We start from the raw sequence: 10,117 nt of genomic DNA on the forward strand, positions 1-10,117 counted from the left end.
TCAGTTCACTAGTATGCTATTGACAATTAGACTTCTCTATATGACAGCAAACTTCTTTGGACCAACTATACGGGCAGCATAGTTCACAATATTTGTGGTAAAGAAGAAAATTTACAAAAAAGGTTCCTTGCTTTGTCCTTGACTTTGCCTGACCAAAAGAAAGATGGCTATAATAACTGGTGTTGTTATCATAATCAAAGCCTGTAAGAGGCTGGGTCTTGTTATCTCAGGGAAAAGAATGCTTCCATACTTTATTACAGCAGCACTCCCAAGAGACCCAGCTCCCAGTTTCCACAAGTAACTTAGATCCTCCTGTGTCAACCACAAAACTGCAACAATCAGATTAATGATGACAATAAACTAAATATATTTCTCTAAGAATATAAGAAAAACTACATGCAGATTGCAGATAACTTGGATTTGCATAAACATTCTTGCAGTCTTTGATGTAGCATGAAGCCTTTCAAGGCTCTGCTTTTCTACAGTTTCAAGAACATGCTTTTGGAAGCTCAAAATGCTTCAAATTGAACAAAAATTCAAATATAACATAATAATATGCAATGTATATCTTGAGTCCAAGTCAGGAATAAAGAATTTGGACTTGGCATCAAATCTAAATAATCAATTCAGCGGAATATCTAGTTAGATATTGGACTCACTGTAACTTATTAACTTTAGTCTTAACTTGGTCATACTGCTGGGACAATTTTAGTAAGTTGACTCAGGACACTTTTACCTGGAATTTTTAAAGATAATGGGTATAGCCGTGTTGATTCTTGGATAGTTCATCAACAGTTCACTCAAAACTTATTGCAACATCCTAATGTGGTCCAAAATGGTCAACCAAATAAATACGCAAGCACTTTATTAGGCAATGTGTCATGAGAAATGATATATCAATATGGTGCAAATACTTCGACTTGCATGTCACTTTATTAGGTTTTTCTTTAAAATCCTCTACCTTACTATATTTTAAATTACATGTCACTTAATGGTTATTACTGGCCATCTCTTTGCACAATGATCTCTAGAGGCTAACATGCCAGACACCTACAGATACTTGAATAGTGCTACCTGCTCCACATGCATTTTTTTTTGGAAAAGGTAAAGTAATATTTATTGAGAAAGAGATACACACAGGAGGCTGAGATCGGTCCCTGAAATGGCTGACTGATCAAAAACAGCAAATACATGAACCATCAAGAAACAGAAAATAAAACATCTGATACATACAATATCTAAACTCAGCACTCACGACAGCCACGAAACCAGCTTACCCACTAACTTCTGAGATAGATCCTCCGGACTAAGAGACTTGTTATTAAAAACCTTTCTGTTCCTCTCGGTCCAGATGCACCAGAACAACAATTGGAATCAGCTTCTAGAGAACCTTCCTTTTCTTGCTCAAACCCTTAATCTGCCAACAGTTTAACAACTCTTTAACCGACCTCGGCATCACCCAGCTAACCTTCGCAATGTTGAGGAGATGATTCCATAAATGAGCAGAAAACGGGCAGTGGATGCACAAATGATCAGTGGATTCAACATTGCAACCACATAAACTACAAGACAAGTCTGAAACCTGGATGCCCCTTCTCACTAGGTTTTCCTTAGAAAGGCATTTATTTAGAGCCATAGTCCAAACTAGGAAGCATGCTTTTGTCGGGCTGGTTGGATTCCATATTTGCCGAGCTGGGAAATCAGGCCCACCCCTCCTTCCTATCAAAGCAGCCAGGGATTTAACAGAAAACAGACCATCAGAATTCCACTTCCAAAACCACTTGTCCTCCAAATTATAATCCAGAGCTTGATTTTGGAGACATGACAAGAGATTCACAGCCTCTTCCATCTCCCAATCAAAAAGATTCCTGCAAAAAGAGTGAGTCCAAAGAACTGAACCGCTCGAAATGTTATAACACTCAGCAACTGAGACCTCTTGATCTGAAGCACACTGAAATAGGAGCGGGAAGGACTCAGCAAGAGGAACATCAGAACACCAAGGGTCCTTCCAGAATTTGGTCCTATTACCATTACCCACCCTAATTGAGACTCCCCTGGCCAAATCTGAATAGGTCTTCATTATCCCTTTCCATAGGGAGTTACCCCAGTTACGAGGAGGATCCCTAGTTCTCCAGTTTCCCCAACTCACACCATATTTACTAGCAATGAGAGATCTCCACCACACATCAGGCTCTACAGCAAATCTCAATATCCACTTACCAAGCAGAGCAGAGTTAAAAACTTTCAGCTTCCTTATACCTAACCCCCCATCTGATTTGGGGAGGCAAACTTGCTCCCAACTCACCAAGTACTCTTAATCAGAATCACCCTCCCCCCAAAAGAAAGATATTTTGCCTTCAAAGAAGCCACCTTCCTTTCCAATCTCTCAATAACTGGGTCCCAAATTACAGAGGAACCACCACTCACCCCTAACGGGAGGCCCAAATAATTAACTGGGAGGGATCCAATTTGACAAGCCAAAATATCAGAACATTAAGCTAAATTAGAAACTTGGCTAGTTGGGATGATTTGGCTCTTGTTTCAATTTACTTTTAGCCCTGTAATCACTTCAAACCAAGATAGAATTCCAAGGACAAGTTCCACCTGAGAAGGAGAGGCATCCACAAAACATAGAGTATCATCTGTAAATTGAAGAATATTCACCTTCTCTCCCCTCGACACAATAGCAAAACCATCCCACTCTCCCAAGCTTGCAACCTTCTTACAGAACAGAGTCAGGATCTCCATTACACATATAAAAAGACGAGGAGATAAGGGGTCTCCCTGCCTAAGGCCACTGGAATTGTCAAAGAAACCTGCAGCCTGCCCATTTACCAGGACTGAGAACTTTGGAGAAGTGATACAGACTTTAATCCAATTTCGCCATTTCTGCCCAAAATTCATCTGATGCAACACAAGGTCCACACATCTCCAGTTAACATGGTCCTTCTCAATGTCAAGTTTACAAATCAAACCTGGGGAACCTTCTTTTTTCCTTGAATGAATGAGCTCATTAGCAATAAGCACCAAATCGAGCATTTGCCTGCCCGGAATGAAAGCACTTTAGTTGTTTGAGATGACACTACCAAGTACTCCTTTTAATCTTTCAGCAAGCACTTTAGTTAGGATTTTATAAAAACTATGCAGAAGGCTAATCGGCCTGAAATCCCTTATATTGATTGCACCTTCAATCTTTGGAATAAGGGTGATGAAAGTAGAGTTCATGCTTCTCTGCAAAGAACCCCTCTCAAAAAAGTCTTGGAAAACAGTCATGATGTCCTGTCTCACCACATCCTACCATTTAATGTAAAAGAGATTTGTAAGGCCATCGAGGGCAAGAGACTTCTCATCGGCCAACAAACTTCATGTTAGTCTCAGTCAACTAGTTAAAAGGAAGGGATCTAGGGAAAGGTCTGGAAGACCAAAATTCCTTGTACAGCTTCTTATAAAAATCTGATGCCACAAACTTCATGTTAGTCTCAGTGATATCTACCCTGCCCTCCCCCTCCAGTTTGGTAATTACAGAAGCTCTAGCTCTAGCATTTGCCATTTTGTGAAAAAAATGTGTATTCCTATCCCCCTCTTTCAGCCAAGCCTTCTTCTCTGTGTCTGAATTCAAATTCTTTTCCAACTTCCAAATCTTTAATCTTGCTTTGTTGGCCCCCAATTTCTTTGTCAAAATGAAAGAACTGGTACCCTCTATTTGCAGCTCCCCCTAAACTGACTTCAACAAAGGAACAAGATTAGCATCCTCAAACCAAGCATTCTCTAGTTTAAAAGGAACTTTGGCTCTTGTTCTGGCACCACAAACCAGCTGAATTGGACTGTGATCTGACATTGGCCTAGGAAGAGAATCTGCTTAATCTCCGGAAAGACATCTTCCCAATTAGATGTAACCAGATACCTGTCCAGCCTCACTAGGGTAGGAAGATCTTGATTGTTGGTCCAAGTTAACTTGTTACCGTGGAGAGGAAGGTCTTGAAGCTCAACTCTGTTGATTAATTCAGCAAACTGCACCATATCCCTCGATCTTCTCCCACCCGAACTTCTTTCACCCACTGACAATGTGACATTAAAATCCCCGCCTATAATCCACGGACAAGAATGATTACCCCTAGCCACAGCCAGTTCCTCCCAAAACTCCTCCTACCGACTTCGGTCATTAGGGCCATATACATTAGTTATTTGACAAACATTATCGTCAGCAAGCTTCAAAACAAGGGAAATTGAAAAATTCCCAATCTGAAGTGAAATCAGACTATAAACAGTCTGGTCCCACATGCTCAGTAACCCCCCTGCACTTTCAACAGCAGACTTTGACCTCCACCTAACCTCCCCCTCCCCCCAGATACTCCTAATCACTGCTGCCTCCACACTTTCCAATTTAGTTTCTTGTAACAGAACCACCTTTGAACCGGAAGTTTTCAGAGAATCACAAACAACCAACCAAGTATAACAAAAGGCATTTAAGCCTTTCTCACCCCCCCCCCCCACCCCAAACTCCCCTCACTGCTACCCCATCTTTCATTAAGGCTCCAGGTAACAGTTCTCTGCTTCGTTTAGACTTATTACCCCCTTTCTTTACTGTGGCTTTTCCCCAAGCCTAGCGCATTCTTTGCTCAACCCTTTCCAAGTACTTGATTGTCTCCTCTTCCAAACCTTCTAGTGAGATCCCCAGGAATTTTCCCAGCCCCAATAACTTAGAAGAGACCCAAGAGGAATCAGAACCACTTACCGATTGCTCCCCAACCAGCTTCGGCTGAGCCAATAATTCGTTACTACTTTCCTGCAGCTGCCCATCCAATGAAACTCCCCTAGCTGAATTCCAAGCTTATTCCCTTCCCCCTGTAACCCCACGTCCTCTTGTCCACCTCCATCAGCCATAGCTTGAGACTCCGCAGCCATCATCACAATCGGGTCCACCTCCAACAGATCCTCTTCCTCACTCTGCACCACTAACCGATTTGGCTTTTGCTGAACCTCACCTTCCAACACACCCATTTTGGAGCACAAATACTTGCTCCACATACATGTGCAGCACCAATACCCATAATCACTAAGGTAAGTCATCTATATGTGTATCCCTATGCCTGAGGTGCTTCAGCAGTGTACAGAGATCTAACCAAGTTTCATAATTCTCATGGTGATGATAGGAAGCCCATAACCTCTATGAAAGCTATCCTAGATAAAATTTGTACAACAATACATTATTAAATAAAACAGTAAAATTGATGATGTCAATATATAATGAAAACAATACTATGTTTTGTTATTCAATTCATGTTATTAGGTGCTTGATGAAATAATTGCACTGGGAAAAGAATTACCCACACTAGTCAAAGCACAATAGTCACATAACAAATGTGGGTCATCAGAAGTACAAGAAATATCTTTAGTTCTGATAAAACTGCCATTCCCTCACCTGTACAGTACCTTCAAACTATTCCCTGTTTCCATGGCAAACAAGGTTGTCAGTGTCAACTATTCAGGTAATGAGGTTCCCTATCCCTAAAGAACAACTACTAAATTTGACCTTCAAAATTGATTTTTTTTTTTAGTTTTTAATCCATGAAGAATTGAAGAATATTGCAGTATTGGACAAAAATTCATCTGCCACATCTTAAACTATTAGAATTTATCAAGTTCTAGTCATCAATTACCAGACCATTTTGGTGCACAATTCTGTCAATATCAAATTCAATACAATCTGGTCACAACTTGGTCAATTTGCTGCCACATTAATTTTAAGTTAACTATAATTCTGGCAAGTCATTAATGAAAGCCACTTCTACGTCTATCCTTAAACCTATGGCATTTAAGCAGTGAACAGAAATCTGTGTTTTTAACTCAGAAGGTTTCAAACCTCAGGGTGATGAAATACATCTAATTTTTACAGTAGGCAAACTTTATCTCAAATCAATGAAAGTTCTCGCATCAGATTTGGATTACATCAAAGTACATTATTATCTTGATTTGGAAATACAATACTATGATCAGTAATATGAAGTCACACAGAACTCAGTGCTATCATTTGCTAAGTTCAGATTTAAAATGTTTGATGCAATTAATATATAATCATTTAAATTCTCATTTAAGATAATTTTTTAGAGAAGAAGAAATTGAGTTCTATGGATCCAACCCAGTAGCTACCAAGGTAAAGGATGATGAGGACTCTCCTACCTAATGTGGGCCAGTAAAGCTAAAGCAAATATCTTTTTGCACCACTTAAGCTGCGAAATCCTCCAATTCATTGAAATCAAACATTCTAACAGCTCCTGTAGTGTAGCAAGCAATTCCCTGCCTCTACATTGAAAAAGCCAGATTTGGGCCATAGGGGTTCCCTAAAGAAAAATCAAGGAAGTTAACTTTCTATTTCAAACAATTCCACTGGGTTTTCTCTATTTTTATCCTTTATTTTCCTTTCAGAAAGAAAAGCCTGAAGAATATTGGACCAACTTCATCTTCTACTGCAGTGCTAGTATTTCTTATTCCGTATGCTTCAGTCATAAAAAACCTTCGATTGACCCAGGTCATCATGTAGGCCTAGGCCAAGGTCAAGTCAAGAACAGGACATAAGAGGAGTCGAAATCGGTCTATTCCCCTGGTTCTCCGGTTATACTCCATCAAACTTAAGACCAGTATCTACTTAGAACAGTTCTAAGGTAAAGTAAGAGGTAAAAAACTAAACCCTCCAAAACCCATTAATGTAAAACAAGACCAAAGGTTCCCCTAAGCTCTAAATTCGATTAAAGTTGAATAGCAGCACAACAACAGCAGAAAATATTCATGAATCCCCATAAAAGGGTTCTAACGGCCTCAGGAGATTGGGATAGGAAGAAAGAGGTGTTTAATCCATCTCAATTCTCAACTTGATATTTCGAAAAAACCCAAGAACTAAAAAAAAGTGGTCAGTGGATGAGGGAGAACTGACCGAAGAGAGGAGAACGTCGTTGCCATTATTGCTGTTTTTGGCGGAATCATCCTGTTCTGGCTGCTGAGGTTGGGAAGAAGAAGCTCGTGACTGAAAATTCCTTGTTTTCGTTTCAGCTGAGAACCAGAACCTCCTCGGAACAATGTTTTTGGCGGGACTTAACCGCTTGCAGTTACTATTTTTCCTTGCCGTTTGACGGGAAATGGAGGAGGAAGTAGACGACATTATCACCAGAATCCGGGCGGCTGCTGCCATTTCGGAATTTGGATCTCTCTTTCGACAAATTTCGATAACTATAGATCGCTTATCTCGGGTTATCCGTCGGTACGGTACCTCCCCGTTATTATCAGCTGCCATTCGAATGATATCTTATCCTTCAGATTTAGATCGGATTCAGATCTCGGTTTCGGATATTTTTTGGAATGATATAAGGCTTGGGCCGCTTGGCCCATTCCGTTCTGTTTAGTGCGTCCATATTTCATATGATCATAAACAAATTGGATTTGGATCGTTTTAACTGGATCAAATTCAAATTTGAATTCGCACAAGCCGATACAGTTTTGCAGCCCTAATGATATATGACTTTGTAAAATAACCCATTACAATATGTGTACGCTCACATTAACTAGTGCATTATTGCCAAACATTTGGGTTTGTCATCAACTCAGACATACTAAGGCAATGTAATTAAGGCCTGGTTTGTTTGCATTGCAATTTTATTTGCACTAGTGCAAAAGAATGGGAATGCAAATGATTTGATTGCAAATTAGGCTCAGTTTGGAAGTTTGGAAGGGGTACAAATACATACAAAGTACAAGGTTTTGCATTTGTATTTGTAATCCTTCCAAATGGAGCCTTATCATTTGTTTTTTGTTTAGTATTTGCCTTATTTTGACAACTTGCATTATAGATGAAGTAAAATGAGACTTTTAGAGTCAGTTTGGAAAGAGAACAAATACAAATATGTACAGTACAAATACATACAAAATCATGCAAAATGCAAGAATTTGCACTATACATATTTGTATTTATATACCTTCCAAACTAAGCCTTAGCAAAGTAAAACCGAAATCAAAAGTAAATCAGATTTTACATTCCTTTCATTTGCATGCTCGTGTATTAGTATTAGTGCAAATGAAATTGCACTGCAAGCCAATAGGGCCTATGGCTTAGTTTGGAAAGAGTACAAATACAAATATATACAATATAAATACATACAAAATAATGCAAAATATAAGGTTTTGCACTCTACATATTTGTATTTGTACTCCTTCCAAATTGAGCCTAAGCCTATGTTTGGTTTCAATGCAATTTTATATGCACTAGTACAAATGTATGGGAGTAAAAATGAAAGAAAAAAAATGCAAATATTGTTTTAATTTTGTTTTGGAATTTACTTTATTCTGCTTTAAGTCTTATTTTACTTCATTTGCATGGCAAGCCAGCAAAGTAAGATAAAATTTAAAATAAAAATAAATCAAAAGTTACATCCAAAACATTTGCACTACCATAGTTTTACATCAGTGCAAAAAAAAAAAATTGCATTGCAACCAAATGCAGCCTAAGGTTCCATTTGGGAAGAGTGCAAATACAAATATGTACAGTGCAAATCTTTTAAAAGGTTCATATTTCTATTTTAAACCTTGTATTGGTACTCTTCCCACGCGTAACTTAAGGCTCAATTTGGGAAGAGTATAAATACAAATATATATATATTTGGAACATCAAATGCCCCCTAAAGATAAAGACTTTTCTCTTTTTCCTTCTCAACAATAAACTCCCTACTAAAAGCCATGTAAGGAAAATAGGTTATAACATCGATGGCTCTTGTAGCTTTTGTGGGGATGGGGAGGATATTGATCATATTTTTAAAAATTGTGCCCACACAAAGCAAATTTAGCTTACCTTAAACACTCTCCTAGAGGGCCCAAATGAAAATGAAAATTTAAGTGATTGTTGGACAAGGGTCGGCAACAAAAAGGAAAACAAGATTCCTTTAGTAAAGGAAAAACTAGTTTTTGTTCTTTGGGCTGTCTAAAAAAATAGGAATTCGAAAACTTTCAATAATGTTGCAACTCCCATTCCAATTATTTTGGAATGGGCTCTTGATATGTTATTTGGAGTTTCTTGATGGGAGCAAAGATAAAGACATTGCCTGAATTGATAAAGTGTGGAAACCAATTATTTGGAGTGCTCCAAAATTTGGCACTATTCAAATAAATTTTGATGCCTCTCGTAATAGTGATGGAAAATGTTCTGTGGCTAGTATTGCTCGTGACCATCTTGATCAGGTGCTAACAGTTAAAGCATATAAACTTGCCACCTGTACCATCAATCAAGCGGAAGCATGGGCTGCATGGGAAGCTCATATTCAAGCGACAAACTATAGGGAGTATCCTATTATAATCGAGGGCAATTCATTATTGGTCATCTCGTGCCTCAACAAAAAGGAGGAAGTTCCTTGGACTTTGAAAGGTGTCATCTCTTGCTGCTTAAGGAGGAGAGTTTTATTCGAAGGAGGTCTTTGGTACCAACATATTTTCAGAGAAGCGAACCAGGCAGCAGATTGGCTTGCTCATGAAAATCTTTCTTCTTCTACCCCTTGCCTAGACCTTTGTATCTCCCCCCTTCCCCATTCCTTTCTTCTTATTTGTTTTGCAAACTTTTGGGGACATACTACCCCGAGTTGTGTGTAGTACACTTCTTCTCTTTTTTAAAAAAAAAAGAAAAAAAAACTTTATATAAGGTATTTTTAAACCCTTTATTTGCACTGTACATATTTTGATTTATACTCTTCCCAACATGAGCCCATACACTTAGTTTGAGAAGAATGCAAATAGAAATATGTACAATATAAATACATACAAAATACAAGATGCTACCACATTTAGTTTTTGCAACCAATAATAACTTGAGCAAGAGTTACTCTATTTGTATTTTTTATTAGTTAGGGCAGCAATTTGCTGGGCTAGCTAGAGTGCGCTTAGTGCAACATACACTAGGGTTTTTATGCATATTAGGCCTTAATTGGCCTTGGTTGAATCAATGGGTTTCTGAGCCTAGCGGAGAGTTGTATGTAAACATGTAAACATGTAGGGGTGAGCAAATGAATATTGGATAGGCTCTAGTTCCAAATTCTTCAAATTAACTCTCACCTAGGCTAGTCCTAAGGTCTAGAGGTTTATC

General features: G+C 38.6%; 1 long non-coding RNA gene across 1 annotated transcript; it reads right to left on the bottom strand.

Annotated features, from left to right (window-relative positions):
* Positions 1-175: 175 nt before the first annotated feature.
* LOC148842998 (uncharacterized) lies at positions 176-7,070 on the bottom strand. Its single transcript, XR_016103875.1, has 3 exons — positions 6,932-7,070; positions 5,423-5,447; positions 176-312 (listed from the first exon to the last, which is right to left on the bottom strand). It is a non-coding gene; the product is annotated as an uncharacterized LOC148842998 (long non-coding RNA).
* Between the last annotated feature and the right edge of the window lie 3,047 nt (positions 7,071-10,117).

This window comes from Nelumbo lutea, chromosome 8 (assembly GCF_056320005.1).
Source record: "Nelumbo lutea isolate HS-2025 chromosome 8, American lotus-T2T, whole genome shotgun sequence".
NCBI lineage: Eukaryota > Viridiplantae > Streptophyta > Magnoliopsida > Proteales > Nelumbonaceae > Nelumbo > Nelumbo lutea.